The sequence below is a fragment of the Sceloporus occidentalis genome, unplaced genomic scaffold, assembly GCF_023333645.1.
Source record: "Sceloporus occidentalis isolate IW3139 unplaced genomic scaffold, rSceOcc1.0.p SCAF_3, whole genome shotgun sequence".
Lineage (NCBI taxonomy): Eukaryota > Metazoa > Chordata > Lepidosauria > Squamata > Phrynosomatidae > Sceloporus > Sceloporus occidentalis.
In genome coordinates, this window is record NW_028316983.1 from 169,336,356 (window position 1) to 169,355,114 (window position 18,759).

Sequence of the window (18,759 nt, forward strand, 5' to 3'; positions counted from 1 at the left end):
GCACTCCTGACCGTCGCATTTACCTGATTTGTCATCAGGAGCGACGAGTCAAGGAGCACCCCCAGACTGCGAACACAGTCACTGGAGGAGAGTGTGACCCCATCCAGGACTGGAGGTAGCAACCCAATTCTTGGTTTCGGGGCCGCTACCATGAGCACCTCCGTCTTGTCTGGATTCAGTTTCAATCTGTTTTTCCTCATCCAGCCCATTACCGCCTGAAGACATTCATTGAGAGAAGAGATGCCATCAGAATTCGAGGCCGACGAACGAGATACGGAGAAATAGATTTGGGTGTCATCAGCGTACTGATAACACCCAGCACCATGACTCCGTATTATCTCACCCAGCGGCTTCATATAGATGTTAAATAACATCAGGGACAAAATAGCCCCCTGAGGAACCCCACAAGTGAGGTACCTCTTACTGGAGCTACAGTCCCCGAGTAGCACCCTCTGAGACTGTCCTCAGTTTCACACTATAGTTCTTCTGGTTCTTGGTCTGTTATGCTTAGGAGGAGAAATCTGTTCCTTATATTGTTGATGATAATGTTGAGATATTGTTTAGGTCATATTTTGGTAAGATGCCTGGTTTTGTTTTCTTCTTGAGTTTTACTCTTATTTTTGATATAAGTAATTTGTGATCTGTGCTGCAGATCTAGTCTAGTTTTGGCCACTAGTAATATAAATTATACCACTGTATTTAATAGGACTTGCGCATCCATGGATTTTGGGAAAACAGGGGGTCCTGGAACCAAACCCAGCAAAGTTGGCAAAGTAATGTCAAGAAACTTTTAAACTTATTTCTCTCTAGAGAAAAAAAAATTGCCAAATGACCATCCCCCCAACTGGAGCTTGTCAAAGAAGCCAAAATTTTTCTCACTGCCCCCCTCCCGCCTTCTTTTCTAGCACTGTTCGGGAGTCTCTCTGTTGGGAGTCTCTCTGTTCCTATAACGCTATGACACCATGAGTGTGTGCTAACACTCTCAACTCTCTCACTTTCTTTCCCCCCAAAACACACACACACAAAAACACACACCTGGAAATGTAAGAGGAAAAGGCAAAAGAGTCTTACAGATTTTTTAAAAAGCATTTATTTTGTTAATCTTCTGCCTCTTCCATCAGACATACTAATGGTTGCCACATGAAAGCTAGGGGTAGATGAGATAGATATATCAGTAGTTGCTGACTTTCCCCTGCAAGTGATTAGTTAAGTTTGGAAAGTCTGATTTTTCCTAATGAGAAAGCAAGGGGGAAAAGGGACCTTTTAAAAAGTAAGACTGTTCCCATTTATTTTTTGGGAAAGGCATTTCTCTCTCTCTCTCTTTCTTTTTCTGTGCATCTGTGCCAATCAGTGAAAAGGAGGTAGTGAGTGGGAATTCCCAAATGTTGTTGTATGTGATAAGGTTTTGGCACAAATGGATGTTCTAATCCCAGAATGGTTCTGGAAGTGCACAAGCAAAGAGAGCAATCTGATTGAATACCATTTTTACAGATGCTATTGTAGCAGGAGAAGAGCCTTGAGTGACAAGGTCATTAGAGATACATAGACATTTTACCCACATGTTGCTGTTTATAAATGTAGTAGAAGTAGTATAGAGAGAGATGTGTCTGTGCAGTGTGTTCCATTTATGTATAGCAGCTTTGAAAAGAGTACAAATAAAGCAATGAACATTGGTACAAACAAGCTTTGTGAATGAACTATTAAGTGAAGCTGAATGTCATGCATTAGCCTTGTAAATGTGCTTATATTTCAGCTGTGCCAGTGCTGGTATTCACTAACTTTTTTGGTCTCTCCTCTGATTTGTTCCAGCTAAAGCTAGCTCTTGGCAGCCTCTGTTTTATCAGCTGGTCCATTGTATTTAGAGCCGCACTTTGGTTCTTATCTACTTCACTGTGGCAGGGCCTCAGCCTTCAGGAGTCCAGGGCTTTTCTGGTTAGACATATGATCCCTTTTTGTTTTTTTCTTGTTCAGTTGCTACACTGCTTGCCTGGAGACAATGGGAAGGATTTGGATTTTATGCATGCTGTATGTGTGTATGTATTTATATACACACATATGTATATATCAGGGTGACCAGACATCCTGATTTTGCAGGGCATCTCCTACATTTCAACCTTATGCCCAGGAGAAATTCCAAAATGTCCTCCATTTTGAGCAGGACTAAGAAGCATTAATTTATATTTATATGAGCATTTGTGGCTTTTATTAATGTCCTACCTTTCGTGGTGCCTTGTCCTCCATTGTGTTTAGGACATCTGGTTGCCCTGTCTATATATACATAAAAACCCTTATATGCATCTCCAGTTTAGTTCTTCAGGGAAGTGAAGCAGTTGTCAGGCTTCCCTGCCATCTAGCATTTAGAAACACTAGAGCAGGGATGAGATGTTGCTGGAGTTGGATTTCCGGGTGGTGAGTATCCCAGGCCATGGATATACCCGTGGTTATGCCACAGGGCAGATCCCAGTGATGTCACAAGGATAGACCCCCCCATGATGTCGCAGGGGGCAGGTGTTCAGAAAGTCATTAAGCACTATAGATTAAGCATCTATCACAGTGACTTATGGCATTTTATTCAAACACAATGCACATGCAAAGCAAATATTTTCCTGGCTGAAAAAATGAATACAAATTTTAATTACAAAGAATCCATCCTCATTCTTGATCTGCTCCACACATGCACACACCAAAATCTCATGATATAGGCTTGGGGTGCAATGGAAGTTATACTCCAACAAGAGAAAACGGGAGAGATTCAACCCCAGATACCAAGCATGGAGGAGAGCACCCAGGGCCAAATTCTGAGACCAAGGGATGTGTCCTGTTGGTGTCACAGGTGTGCACATAGGTGATAGCGTTAAACAGGATACATTAGGCTTTAACTGCTGTTGCATGCAATTCAAGTAATAAATTAACTCTAAAAAAAAAGAAATATTTATTTGGTTGAAAATTATAAGCTTTGCATTGGAAACATAATCCCATCTCTGTTTTCAATATCTTTGCAAGCAAAGCAAAACAAACAAACAAGCTTCATTTATATACCGCTTCATACTGCCTAAGCAGTGTCTAAGCGGTTTACAACTGTAAGCTAATTTGCCCCCAGCAATCTGGGTACTCATTTTAGCGACCTCGGAAGGATGCAAGTCTGAGTCAAGCTTGAGCCCTTTTGCTGGTCTTGAACTCGCAACCTTGTGGCTTTGAGTGAATGGCTGCAGTACAGGCATTTAACCGCTGCGCAACCAGGGCTCCATTTCAGAAGAGTCAGGACTTATAGTTCAACTGAACAGTGTTTTCCAAGCTTTGTTTTGAACAGATAACAGTCTACAGTAGCTGCTCTTAAAGATCACAGAACACACAGTCATGATAGGTGGGCAAGATTTCCTCAGATAAGCTTTGCCATTGCTTACCTCTTAGGCTGAGAGTGTGTGACTTTCCTAAGGTCCCCCAGTGGGTTTCCATGAGTGAGTGGGGTTTTGGACCTTGGTGTCCCAGAGTTCTAGTTCTTCACTCAAACACTACACCACATTGGCAAGAGATAGATATTTTTCAAGTTGATGTACTCACCATGAGATTTATTCCCTTTGCCCTGAATATCAGAGGGCCTAGGTGTGGTGCTGACCAATCAGAAGGTAGCTGAAGACCAGCCAATAGAATGTGGGCTGGGACTTGGCAGTTGGGATTTGGCAGTTGAGGGAACAGTTAAGTCCAAGAGAGGACTGGGTTCCATGAGTTCCTGAGGGAATAGTCAGTTAGGGCTTGGAATCCTACGAGTGAGGGTTCCAGGGATAGAGAAGGACGGTTAGGGGTAGAGTCTGAGTGGGAAAGGGCTCCCTACCATTATACTTCCAGAACTCTAGAAAAGGGAGTGGCTGGAATGTGATAATAATAATAATAATAATAATAATAATAATAATAGGATTTATTTATATGTTGCCCAGGTATCTGGGCGGCTTACAACAGAGGGGATAATAGACGGTTCCCTGCCCTCAGGCTTACAATCTAAAAAGACACAACACAAAAGGAGAAGGGAATGGTGAGGGGAGTTGGGGATCAGGTCCAGCATTCTTCTCTCCCTCTGAGGCCTGGACCGAGGCAGATGGACTGGAGGGAGGGCTCTTCTTCTTCAGGCCAGCCCTGGTGGAACTGGGCCTGCCTGGTCAACTCCCTCATAGGCCGGAAGATGACAGTTATGAAGGGAGGAGTCTCTTCTTCCAGGCTAACCCTGATGGAGCTGGGCCTGCTTGCTCAACTCCCTCGTAGGCCGGAAGATGACAGTTATGAAGGGAGGAGTCTCTTCTTCCAGGCTAGCCCTGATGGATCTGGTCCTGCCTGCTCAACTCCCTCATAGGCTGGAGGATGGCAGTTATGGAGGAAGGAGTCTCTTCCAGGGTAGCCCTGATGGAGCTGGGCCTGCCTGGTCAACTCCCTCATAGGCCGGAAGATGACAGTTATGAAGGGAGGAGTCTCTTCTTCCAGGCTAGCCCTGATGGATCTGGTCCTGCCTGCTCAACTCCCTCATAGGCTGGAGGATGGCAGTTATGGAGGGAGGAGTCTCTTCTTCCAGGCTAGCCCTGATGGAGCTGGGCCTGCCTGGTCAACTTCTGCAGGATGTTGTTAACTTTGGTGGCTGTTATGCCTAATTTTAAGAGAGGAACTTAATAGAAGGATTGAGTGAATCTTAGTTATAAGACACTGGTGATTTAGCTAAAGAGTTATGAAACCAACGGTAACTATAACAAAGTAGAAAGTAACAATTACATAAGATATATTAAAACCAACACTGTTAAACCTTCTTGTAAATAAAGTTTTATTCGTTTGATTCAAGAAGGACACGCCTGGACTTCAGTTAATACCACGTTACTCACATTACAAAACACAGGTGCCAGCAGTGGGATAAAAACTCCCAGGTGCCTGCCATCATAGAAAAGGATTGTGGTGTGGGGGTGAGATGAAGGTTGACTGGACGGGGTCTTCACATAATTTGGTGGCACAATAGGAAAACTGTCACATAAACGGGTGGCAGCGGTGGGATTAGAATAACCCATGTGGCTGCCACAATAGGAAGGTTTTATCACACCAGGTCCTAAGATCAACAAATAATACTCCAGGCCAGCGGTTCCCAACCTTTGTTGGGCTGCGACCCCCAATGTGGGCGAAAGTCCCACCTGTTGCCTCCCTCATTGGTTCGGAGGCCAGGAAGGGGTGAGGCTATTGGCCGCCTATGTGCCCCACCGGCCTTTGTGGCCAGAAGTCCCACCCCTTCCTGGCCTCCCAACCAATCAGGGAGGCCACCGGCAAAGAAGGGGCAGGACTTCCGGCTGCAAAGGCCTCTGGGGCTTACAGCCCCGTCCTTATCCCTTCTACCCACGGGTGCCTGGCATTCACGGGGAGAAGCAGATGAGGAGGAGGCAGCCCTGTCCCCATCTCCTCATGGGTGCCTTCACTGGCACCCACGTAGAGAAGGGGAAGAGGAGGAGGCGGCCCCATCCCATTCCCCTTCTCCTCACGGGTGCCTTCGCTGGCACCCGCGAGGAGAAGGGGAAGAGGAGGTGGTGGCCCCAGCACCTTCTCCTCACAGTTGCTGGCACCAGTTCCGGCACCCGTGGGGAAAAGGGAAGGAGGGGGAGGCAGGGGGAATCCTAACCTGGTGACCCCCGAGAAAGGGTCGAGTGATCCTTAGGTTGGGAACCCCTGCTCCAGGCCATGAGACAGGTGCTGCTATTCTGGATGGCAACTCCCATCAGCCCTAGCCATCATAGGCAATGGAGAAGAATGTTAGCAGTTTTATTCCAGCAACTGTTGGAGCACTGCATGATTCCCACCTTGTGATAGAAACTCATTTGTCACAGTCGACTACATAATTTTCTTAAGGTCCTACCCCCTTTAAATGCTGTGTCAAAGATAAGAAGTGATTAATGCGTTCATTCTGCACATATCAGGAGAAAAAAAAAAGGTAGAACAATGTTACTCAGAATGTTGGTCTGTGGACTGATGGCAGTCCCTGAGCCATTAGCTGCTAGTGCCTGATGAGTTTCCAAGGCAGAAAGAAACAATAATAGCCAATGAGCACAAAATTTAGTGCCAATCTCTGGCATATTGGGGGGGGGGGGGGGAATTGTCCATCCTCTACATCAGATAGCCCGAGAAGCACTGAGGTAGAAGATTTCCATACCAGCAAACATAAATGTACATTTCAGATTGTATGAATACATTTTGTGTGGCTGACCATAGTAACGTTCCACATTCTTTGCCTTCAGCATGCAGTAGCACTCCTGATTATAAATCATTGTGGCCTTCTTCATAAGAAACCTCAAGGTGAATCTTCTATGTGCTCCAACTCTTTATCACTTTCCTGCAAATTTTGAAGGGGAATAATAACCAATACGAATAACCGATAACCATGGGCCAAGTCATCATATGTGTGGGGGAGTCTTGTGTGGAATCACATTGGAGTCACAAATTCTAGATCCCTGCCTTAGAAGATACTAGAAAAGAAGGATTTTTTAAGAAGTGAGTTTCTTTGGAAAGTCTGGTATGCACAGTGAGTCCTGGAACCAAATCCCAGTGGGTACCAAGGGCCTGCTATATTTAAAAATTGCCTCATCATATGGTCAGACCCAACAGATGTCCAGCTTTTCATTTGGTTATAGATGTACTGCCATACAATGGAAAAAGGGGGAAATCATGAAAAAGGAATTCAAAGAAATAGCAGGCATGTGTAGAGGCAAAGTCAGAAAAGCTAAAGTGCAGAATGAACTCAGGCTTGCTAGAGAGGCTAAGAACAATAAAAAGGGCTTTTTTGGATATGTCTGCTGGAAAAGGAAGAAGGAGGAAATGGTAGGGCCACTGCGTGCAGAAGATGGCAAAATGCTAACAGGGGACAGAGAAAAGACAGAATTACTCAACACCTTCTTTGCCTCAGTGTTCTCAGAAAAGGAAAAGGGTGCTCAACCTGAGAAAAATGGAGCAGAGGACAGAATAGGGGAATTCCAGTACAGAATAAGTAAAGAGATAGTACAGGAATACCGTGTTAATATAAATGAATTTAGGTATTAAAAGAACTGGCAAATGTATTTTCAGAGTCACTGGCAATAATCTTTGAGAACTCCTGGAGAACAGGAGACATCCCAGCAGACTGGAGGAGGGCAAACTTTGTCCCCATCTTCAAAAAGGGAAAAAAAGAGGATCCCAACAATTATCATCCAGTTAGTCTGACATCAATACTAGGAAAGATTCTAGAGCAGATCATTAAACAGAGAGTCTGTGAACATCTAGAATGCAATTCCATAATCACAAAAAGTCAGCATGAGTCTCAGAGAAACAAGTCATGCCAGACAAATCTGATCTCTTTCTTTAATAAAATTACCAGCTTGGTAGATTAAGGGAATGCTGTGGATATAGTATATCTTGATTTCAGTAAGGCCTTTGACAAAGTTTCCCATGACATTCTTGAAAACAAGCTTGTAGAATGTGGGCTAGACAAGGTAACTGTGACATGGATTTGTAATTGGTTGACTGGCCGAACCCAAAGGGTGCTCAACAATGGCACCTTTTCATCCTGGAGAGAAGTGACCAGTGGGTTCCCACAGGACTCTGTCCTGGGCCCAGTGATATTCAACATCATAATAATAATAATAATAATAATAATAATAATAATAATAATAATACGTTTTATTTATAGACCGCTATTCTGCAATGATCATAGCGGTGTACAGTAAAAATTGCAATAGAATACAATACAAAATACACAGTGACAGTTAAAGGAGGGAGGGGCTTCGTCCTTCAGGCTGTCCCTGATGTTGCTGGGTCTGCCTGATCGCTCCCTCTTCATGAATGACTTGTATGACAGAATTGGAGGCATACTCATCAAATTTGCAGATGACACCAAATTAGGAGGAATAGCTAATACTCCAGAGGACAGGATCAAAATTCAAAATGACCTGAATAGACTAGAAAGCTTGGCCAAAGCTAACAAAATGAAATTCAACACGGAGAAATGTAAGGTACTGCACTTAGGGCAGAAAAATAAAATGCACAGATATAGGATGGGGAAAGCCTGGCTGAATGAGACTACATGTGAAAGGGATCTAGGAGTCCAAGTAGACCACAAGTTGAACATGAGTCAACAGTGTGATGCGGCAGCTAAAAAGGCCAATGCAATTTTAGGTTTGCATCAATAAAAGTATAGTGTCTAGATCAAGAGAAGTAATATTGCCACTCTATTCTGCTTTAGTCAGGCCCCACCTGGAATATTGTGTCCAGTTCTGGGCACCACAATTCAAAAAGGACATTAATAAACTGGAGCATGTCCAAAGGAGGGCAACTAATATGGTGAAAGGTCTGGAAACCATGCCCTGTGAGGAACGACTTAGGGGGCTGGGGATATTTGGCCTGGAGAAAAGAAGGTTAAGAGGTGATATGATAGCCCTGTTTAAATATTTGAAGGGATGTCATATTGAGGAGGCAGCAAGCTTGTTTTCTGCTGCTCCAGAGAACAGGACCCAGAACAATGGATGCAAGCTACAGGAAAAGAGATTTCACCTCAACATTAGGAGGATCTTTCTGACAGTGAGGGCTGTTCGACAGTGGAATGCACTCCCTCGGAGTGTAGTGGAGTCTCCTTCCTTGGAGGTCTTTAAACAGAGGCTGGATGGCCATCTGTCGGGGATGCTTTGATTGAGATTTCCTGCATGGCAGGGGGTTGGACTGGATGGCCCTTGTGATCTCTTCCAACTCTACAATTCTATGAACTAGACACAATGATGTATTATGTCAATTATTCCTCTTCTTAAAACAGCGCACCCGCGTCATACGCGGGCACGCTTTATGCGGACTTGAGCTTACGTGCTCAAGCCGCAGGGCGCGCGTGGGGTGGAAGGGGCGGCGCGTCCCATTCAATTGAATGGGCGCGTGCGCCCGTTGCGCCCCGCGTGCCACCGCACTGCTGTGCTGCCGTGCACGAGCCCCATTGTTTCCAATGGGGCTTGAGCATAGGTGGAATTCGCTTTACGTCGAGGGATCCGGAACGGATCCCCGCGTAAGGCGAGGGCCGACTGTATTACAGTAGTTCTAAATGTATTTCCATTAATAGCTTCTGATTATAAAATAGGCTTTTTTTCAAAGTGTGGGTTGTGCCTATTTATGCTCCTCATCTTATAAGGATTTAAAAGACTTGTGGGAAAAGAGGATCAAATATTTGAGAGTTACAGTTATGAAGAGTAATAGTTTACTATTTCAAAACAATTATGGAAAAGTCTGGTAAGGTATTAAAAGAGACTTTAAAAAATAGAGCATGTTAAATATATTCCTTTTAGCAAGAAATGCTGCAGTAAAAGCAACATTTTTACCAAGCGTCTTATCTCCCCCCCACCACCATGATTCCCATTATAATAAATGGTATTCTTTTTGCAGAATGGCATAAAGAAATTTCCAAATTTGTTTGGCAGGCAAGGAGACTTAAAATAAAAATGAGAACAATGTATGACGCTAAAGAAAGGGAACATGTTGGGGTCCCTAATATTCAATTGTATTATGAGGCCTATTGTTCTGTATGGTTGAAGAAATGGATATTGCCCAGAGATGAGAAACTCTTGGAGCTTGAAGGTCATGATTTAAGATTTGTGTGGCATGGTTTTCTTTGGTATGGTGAAGTTAAGATTCATCCTGAAGTTAAAAAGCATTACATCAGAAAGGTTCCTTCATTAGTTTGGTACAAATGTAAGCAGAGCATTTTCCTTAAAATAATATTACCCATCTCACCACAGGAAGCTTTTTAAAGAAAAGGTTGGATTAATAATGTGAGATTGTTGTTCTGTAAGGACCTTTTGGTGTGTTACAGACTGCTGGATTGCAGCGGTCTGGCTCCGCCTCCACTTTCAGTGTCCGGGAGCCTCAGCGGCCAAACCGCGCAGCTCCAGGACGCTCCGAGGAAGGAGCACAGAAATCTCGCTCCTTCCTGGGCCCCGGAAGAGATGCAGTGAGGCGCTAGTCACACACTCGCGGTGTCACTTCCGGGGCGCAACGTGCAGACGCACAGCGTCCACTACATCAATATGGTGGCGGCCGTATGGAACGGCCGCCGCCATTTGTCACGGACTCTGTCCGTGATAGGGTTAGGGGTGTCTGGAAGAGACACCCCTTTTTCAAACTGGGACGTCCTCAGGACGTCCCTAATGGCAGTCTATAACCTGCCTTTGTATTATGAACAAGATGCCTTGAAGTTTAAGAGAGATGTTTCTTGAAGAAGGTAAAGATCTTTCTTGGTTTGCTTATATGCAACTTAAGGACAGATTTAATCAAGGCAAAAGGATTTCAAAGACTTCAGCTGTCTTTTTCTTTTGCAAGTTAGGAAAGTCAATATACATTTAGCTGTCATCACTTCTAATCAAGGAAGGTGAAAACTTTGCCAGAGTCCTATGTAGTGGAAGGCTGAGTGAAAGAGACAGTTAGACAGTGTCTGTGTATGTAAACTTTTACATCATATTCTTATTACTGATAGTCATTACTGAGAGGGAGTCTGAGCAATTGAAATCTCAGCAGGGGAAGAAAAGCAAACATATGAATCATTGCCTTTTAAAGGGGGTGTACATGGTGTTATTGTCTTGGGTATCAACTTGGGGAGAGTAGGCCATTCATGGAAGGGACAATATCAATACTGAGAAACTGGCATTTGTGTATTATTACCAAGCATATTCTACTAAAAGCAGTGTCCTTGTGTCATGAAAACATAAGAATTATTCAGACATTGTGTTTATCACTGTAGTTATGTCTCTTGTTTATTTCCTCTGGGGGACCAAGATGGTGCTTCGCTTATAGCAATACTACATATATTCCTATACTGCTTTATAGTACTAAGCACTCTCTAAGTGGTTTACAGTGTGTTAGCCAATTGCCCCAACAAGCTGGGTACTCATTTTAGCAACTTATGAAAAGATGGAAATATGCCCCAAGCATCTTCTGCGACTGATGGCCAACAAGCACTGTTGGTCTTTCCCAAAAAAATCTAGTTGCAATTTGTGCCATTGCTACACATTGTTCTCACCACCGTCCAGCAACCACAGGTAACTTGGTTCTCTGAAACATGTGCAAAGGGCCAATGAGAAAGGGGATGGCTGAATGTTGCTCTGTTCCAGTTGCAGTGCCCAGTCAGGATGTAAATAATACTTTCAAATTTTCTCATCCTTAGTGAGAAGGGATGTCCTGACACATCAAGATAACTTATCGAAAAAAAAACATCAATCCCTGCAAGATGTTTTGTCATTTGTTTGCTTTTTAGAAAAATATTAATTAAGGTAAAACTTACTTTTGGTGCAAAATGAACTATTTTCTGCATATATAGATATATATATTGTACATAAAACTCAGGGTTTAAAATATTTTTTTAAAACAATAAACCCCCTTTTTCATGTGAATTGATTTTTTTGTTGTTGTTGCAAAACTAGAAATGCAAGATGTCGTCCAAAATTTTGTAAAAATACTTTTAGTCTCACCTAGTAAGAAGAAAACTTGAAATTGTGAAATTATTTATTCTTGCATGGATGAAGGAAATAAGTGAAGAGTGTCCAGTTCCCTCATTTCTGCCATTAAGCTCCAGCGGGAGATTCAGTGGAGAGCATGCTGGATTGACACATGATGGGAGGGGGTAGATTTCCTCCTTTTTTCTGCTTGGTAGAAATGTCAGGCCTCCCACTTTTTGAATTTTGCAGTATTGCTGAAATATTATGAAATCTTCCTGTTCAACATAGTGGATGGCTTTGCCCTCTTCTGTATCAAGAGATTCTAACACTCTGTGCTCCTTCTCAAATTAATCCATGTATGCTTTGCAGAAGGCTTAAGTATGCTCATCTGTCAGAGCATCATTTCCACTTCACCCCATCCCATGGTCTTGTAGCATTGCATTGGCTTTTTCATATCATTCTTTTAAATTAAGTGTAAGCTGTTTCAGTGCCTTTTCTATTCCTTCGGAGTTGAAGCATTGAACTTGCACCAAATTATAACTTTAAAACAACTTGCTTTACTACAAGGTGGAGATGCAGAATGTTCTTTTAAAAATCATATTTGAGGATTGTTTCACCTAGCTTTTATTTTGGAATGTTATGTTCACCCATACCAGTGGGGGATTTCACTGTTTCATATTTGCAAGGCATCACATAAAATTTACAGTCAGTATTAAAAAACCAATCTTTAACTTCTTGAAACTTGACCCTGATAGAACTCCTTTATTACATAGATTTAATCCTTAAAAATGGTGGATCTGCCTGCCAAAAGCTGTCTTGCATATTCATAATGGTATTGTCAAATCAGCCTATACTGACTGGGCTGTGTGCTCTCCTTTGATCACTTGTTCTAAGGGTGCAGGGGCAGAGCTAGCAGGCAGTAGTTCTGTATAACTGCTACCCCAATCTTTTGAGATCGGTCAGCAGCATGTGATGTGCACAGTCATGTCATAAGAATTGAGCAGGAGCTCTGCTAACAGGAAAGGTCAATAGGCATTTTGTGTGAGTGTTTAGTGGGAGAGACCCTGAGTTCTGTTTCAGTGCTTACTTCAGATTTATGAATATGAATAGTAAGGGAGTTGCTGCAGTCACCTGTAACAGCTGTGGTGTGTTTGTCTTCTTGATAGAGGATGAGAGTAGCTACAACTGCCGCAAGTGCAAGTTTGTTGCAGGACTAGTAACTTGAGGGCCATTTATCTACTTTTCAACATAATTAGGGAGCATGAGGTTTTCTTGGGCACAGTGGAGCAGACTGTCCTGGATGAGGAATACACAAGGAATATCCGGGTTTTTTTTTGTTTGCTTCTCCCAGACTGTGGATTGACCTGCCATAAAAGATACAATAACTGAAAATGCTGACTGGGTTCAAAACAGCATTAAAGACCTATCTCTTCCGGCAGGAGAACTGGAGAGGTCCCAGCAGACTGGAGGAGGGCAATAATGTTGCCCCCATCTTCAAAAAAGGAAAAAAGAGGACCTAAATAATTACTGCTCAGTCAGCATGACATCAGTACCAGGAAAGATTCTAGAGGATATCATTAAAAGGACAGTCTGTAAGCACTTGGAAAGGAATCCCATGATTATAGGCACTTGGAAAGGAATCCTATGTAGTATCTAGATAGAGAGTAGTAATAGTACCACTTTATTCTACTTTGCTCAGACCTCACCTATGTCCAGTTCTGGTCACCACAGTTCAAGAAGGATGTGGACAAACTGGAACATGTCGAGAGGGGGGGGGGGGGAACAACCAAAATGGTGAAAGGTCTAGAAACATACCCTATGAGAAACATCTTAGAAGACTGAGTATGTTTGGCCTGGGGAAGAGAAGGTTAAGAGATGACACGATAGCCATGTTTAAATATTTGAAAGAATGTCATATGGAAGTAGATGCAAGTTTGTTTTCTGCTGCTCCAGAGTCTTGGACACAAAGCAATGGATTCAAAGTACAGGAACAGAGATTCCACCTAAACAAGAACTTACTGATAGTGAAAGCTGTTAGACAGTAGAACACCCTGCTTCAGAGTGTGATGGCATCTCCTTTGAAGGTTTTTAAACAGATGCTGGATGGCCATCTGTTGGAAGTGTTTTGATTATTTATTCCTTCATGGCAGAGGGCTGGACTGAATGGCCATTATGATCTCTTCCAACTCTATGATTCTATGAACAGGTTTCCAGCTTCTTTAGTAATGCTAAATGGTGAATTCACAATCTTTCTTATCACTTGATGATTTCTCTGTGGAAAAGTCATAACAGATGAAACCCTACAAATAGAGCTTTCTTTCATATCTACTGAAATTTCCTTGAATGGTAGAGAGTCACTGAGGTATTCTGTGTGTGTGAATTATCCCAAGTTGAAATCAAAAGTTATGTTTATAAGTAGTAGTATGTTTAGGATTAGACATAATTACTTGTTATTTCAAATATGTTTGGTTTGATGGAGTGTTCATTTCCATTTTATCTATTCATTCATTTATTTAAATAATTTATATCCTTTTCTCTTTGTACAGATCTGTCCAAGAAAGCTCACAGAGAGAAAAGACAACCAGTGAAACTAGAATCAGCAACTGAAGTAGTAAATAAACAATGAACATCAGAAGAAGCAAGAAAATGGGACTTTGTCATCATCTTGGATTCATTGGTGAGGCTTTATTTTCTGTTCATTCCCATTTTCTTGGAAAATACCTAATGTATATAAAGCAGACTATTTGGGTGATGACATTGCAGGTCATCAAGTTTTTCTGTATTTCATTTATTCCTAGCCTTAGATGTTTACTAAGAATACATCTATTCTGCAAAATGTTTTACCATATTTTACCACATAATTCTCATAATGGACAAACCTTATTCTTAGAATGTTTCTAGGATATTTGAGTTTAATCCACTGAAATGGATGAGAAATTTTAGTCACTATTTATACAGTTCTCATCTATTCTAGTGGGTCTGCTTTAGTTGGGAATAATACTGGATTTACACCTTTGACTCAAAAATTAACATAATTTTATATGTGTATGGTTTTCTTTTCCTGCATACTTAAGTCCTTTGCTGTATCCTGCATGTATGTATGATCTATAACTTGCTTTGCTCTTCTGCTTGTATATACAGGGCGCCCACGCCATATGTGGGTGTGCCATACGTGGCTTTAACTTTTTGTAGGAGGCAAGCCTCTTATAAAACAATGATGTGTGCACCTGCATTTTCCCCTTTATGCGGGGGGGGGGGGGGGGAGGAGCTGGAATGGATCCTCCACGTATGGGAAGGGTCCACTGTGTTTTATGGAGAATGCTTTATGTGTTTAAATTATAGTGCAATCTTTTGTGTGCTTATGTAGGAGCTGATTTAAATGACACTTTCTCCTGGCTAGACATATATAGATTGCAGCCCTGGTCCATGTTCTCTGATTCATAAACTATTGTAGTATGTGTAGTATGTGTTGTGATCAGTGCAAGTCCTGTTATATCTGGATAATTGGGCTTGCTTAGAGGGCACTTTGGAGCAATGAGTGATAATCAGGTAAAGACGTTTTTGTGCAGTCAGGCCTTTTAAGATGATAACGGCTGGGTTTTTAATGTTGTGCTATATAAGTTTTGATGGTTTGTATTTTTAGCATGTTATATTTTAATTTATAACTGTTTTAACTCTTAAAATCATTTAATTGATTTTTAAATTTTATATCTATGTATTTTAATATTGTTGTACTGTTTTCAAATTGTATTGTTTTATACTTGTTGTTCACTGCCTTGAGTTCCTATATTGGGAGAAGGTGTGATATAAGAAAACAACAATAACAGCAACAACAACAATTGATAACAAATGTATAGTATTATATGCTTTCTGGGAAGATAGGGCTGGGGAGAGCGAGTGTGGCTCATAAAAGAGTAAAGCTGTATTAAACAGGCAGGAAAAAGGGTGCCATTGTGAGAGTTAGTCATCTGAAGGCCCACAGAAGCCAGAAACAGGGTTGTATAATTTTATTGTTTGATCAGGGAATGATATTTTCGTAATAGACCTTTCATACCAATTCAGACATGAAATTTTGACCAGTATTATAGCATAATATTGGAAAGGCTTAAAGACCTTAAAGGCACCAGATTTTATATGATACTGGAAGCTAAGCAGAGTTGTCCCTGGTTAGTACTTGGATAGGAGACCACCAACAAATATGAGTAAAAGACAAACCATGATGTTTATCACACTATACTCTTAAAGTGGTACTATTCCACTTTGACTCCTCTAGCTGCCTCCTGTTGCATTCTGGGATTGGCAGTTTTAAGGAGGGGTATTTATAATTCTCAGGCAGAGAACTTCTCTGCCTGAGAATTCTAAATACCCCTCCTTAAAACTGCCAATCCCAGAATGCAACAGAAGGCAGCTAGAGGAGCCAAAGTGGAATAGTACCACTTTAAGAGTATAGTGTGATAAACATCCATGTCTGAGTATTCCTTGGAAATCCTGCATAATTCATGGGGTTCCTATAAGTTGACAACTGACTTGAAGGCACTTGTTGTGTGCCTTCAAGTTGTTTCCAACTTATGGAGACTCTAAAGTGCACCTATCACATGTTTTCCTTGGCATGATTTGTTCAGAGGAGGTTTGCCTTTATTTTCCCCTGAGACTAGGCTTGCCATATCCTGCCTGGGGGCAGGACTTTCCCGGTTTGGGGCGGGTCCGCACGGTCCCGCCCCGGTTTGGCCCCGCCCCTGGGATTGCCCCCACCCCCGGGCGAGATATGGCAAGCTAAGGGAGGCTTTCCCTCGCAGCTTGGGACAAGGCCTGCAGGGAAATCCTCCCTGAAGGGGAGGAGTCCCTCCCTGTTTGAGCTCCGCCCCCACCGAGGGCGGTGCCCAGGCTGAGAGGGAAAGCCTCCCTGAAGGGGAGGAGTCCCTCCCCGCTTGGGCCCCGCCCCTGCTGAGGGCGGTGCCCAGGCCCAGAGGGAAAGCCTCCCTGAAGGGGAGGAGTCCCTCCCCGCTTGGGCTCTGCCCCAGCCGAGGGCGGTGCCCAGGCCCAGAGGGAAAGCCTCCCTGAAGAGGAGGAGTCCCTCCCTGCTTGGGCTCCGCCCCTGCCGAGGCCAGTGCCCAGGCCCAGAGGGAAAGCCTCCCTGAAGGGGAGGAGTCCCTCCCTGCTTGGGCCCTGCCCCCGCCCAGAGGGAAAGCCTCAGAGGCTCCTATTCAAATGTAGGACACAAAAAAAAATGTGTCCTACATTTGAAAATTTTGTCCTACATTTGTCCCGGTTTGGAGGTCCTGATGAATGGCAACCCTACCTGAGACTGAGAGTGTGTGACCTGACCAAGGTCACCCCGTGGGTTTCCATGGCTGTGAGTGGATTTGAACCCTATTCACCAAAGACCAAGTCCAATGCTGAAACCATTACACCATGCTAGCTCTCTGAAGGCACATGAACGCATGCATGAATGTGCGCGCGCACACACACACACACACACACATACACACACACACAATTTAAGAGCTGGCTGCATGAAGTCCAGAAGGTAGTCTTTTGTTTGTTGTTGTTTATAAAATGTATTTATATCCTGCCTTTCCCCCTGAAACCAGGACTCAAGTTGGATTACATGTTAAAACAAATGCGTTATAATAAATATATACTGAAGGTTAGCTTTAACATGCACTTAAATTATTAGTAAAACTAAAAACAATTTGAAACATGCAAATAAAATTTATAAAAGCAAATTATGAACAGTAAGATTAAAAATGGTACAGCACTATAGAAAAAGTCTTTTGAAGAAACCATTCAGTTTTCAAAATACTATCTGATTAAAAAAATGCTTTGCCTGCCAAAGGAATTACAGTAAGGAGGGTCTGCTCTAATCTCCCTTGAGTCTAGAAGCCTTGTTTTACAGTCCTACCCAAGGTACTTGTAACGGTTGTGGAACTGGCCCACTAGCTTTAAGTGTGCCAAAGCATCCCTGGGCCTTTCCTCAAAACTGAATCCAGGAGTATCCCTTGTGTGAACCTGTATTTTCAGGGGTAGTGTGAGCTAATTTCGCAGAGGATGAACTCCTATCCCCTGCTCTACCTTTCAGCCAACTAAGAGGATCTTTGGTTCATTCTACATGATGAAAATTCTTCTGGCAGAATGCATGTAGAATATGATCTGGCCATATGTGATTTAGACTTATTTGTCCCTTTTTTGGGAGAGGGAGAGAAAAAGCCCCCAAACTCCAAAGCAAAGGCTTTCACACTTTTTACTGCACTTTGCTGAAGGATGCACATTATTGCTTGTGTGGACATCCTCTTTACCTCTTTGAATGCAGAGGGTGGGCAGAGGGTGGGCAGATGGGCATTACTGCTAACAGATCTCTTTTGTTTTTGGTAAATATACAGTTTGCCTAATCCCCTTGGCATTTTACAGGATTAAATTTTTTTCCCCTCCAGACTCAAACTGGCTGTTTAAAACTCCTTCCTCCAACTCTGAAGGCAAAGGGTTTTTAAATGGTTAAAGCTCTCTTGGAGGAAATATGCAAATGATCCTTCGTTCCCTAGCATTGACAGGGAGAGGCTGGAGCTCTACATTCCTTCTCCCTTCCCCCAGTTATTAACTCTTTCTCCTCTCACTCACTGCCTGAGAGACTGGCCTTGGTTCTTCCAGATTTCAAGGAGTTGGGGAGAGAGAAAAGATTAATTAAGCTCCAGTTTTCAGGAAACTTTGCAGCATATGATAACCAAAGGTATCCAAATAGTAGGTTGGAAAAAGTACAATGATAACCTGAAGAGAGGGGAGGGGGAGAGATATATAACAAGAGAAGTGGAAGGGTGTTTGTTTGCATCCTTTGACTGACAGCCAAAATAATAATAATAATAATAATAATAATAATAATAATAATAATAATAATAATGGTGCTGCATGTGGGCAACAGAAATCACATACATAGGAATAAATAGGCAGGAATTAACTCAGAAGAAGTATAGGGAATAGGAGCTGATTCACAGGTGCGAAAAATCACAATAATTCATATAAACTACACATGTGTAGACCAGCCTTTTGGCCTTTTATCTTTTCTGGATTAAAACTCAGTTTGTTTGCCCTCATCCAAGCCATTACTCATCCAAGCAACTGTTTAGAAACAAACCAGTTTCCTTGGAGTTCATTGTAAAGGAGAAATAGAGCTGGGTGTCATTAAGTCTTTGTTAAAGCCCTCTCCTCCACCGCTTTCTGCCAATGACTTGTAATCTTCTTTAATACAAAAACTGAAACCATCTGCTCTGATCTTGAAGTTCCTGACCCCTCCTTAGTACCCACATATGAAATA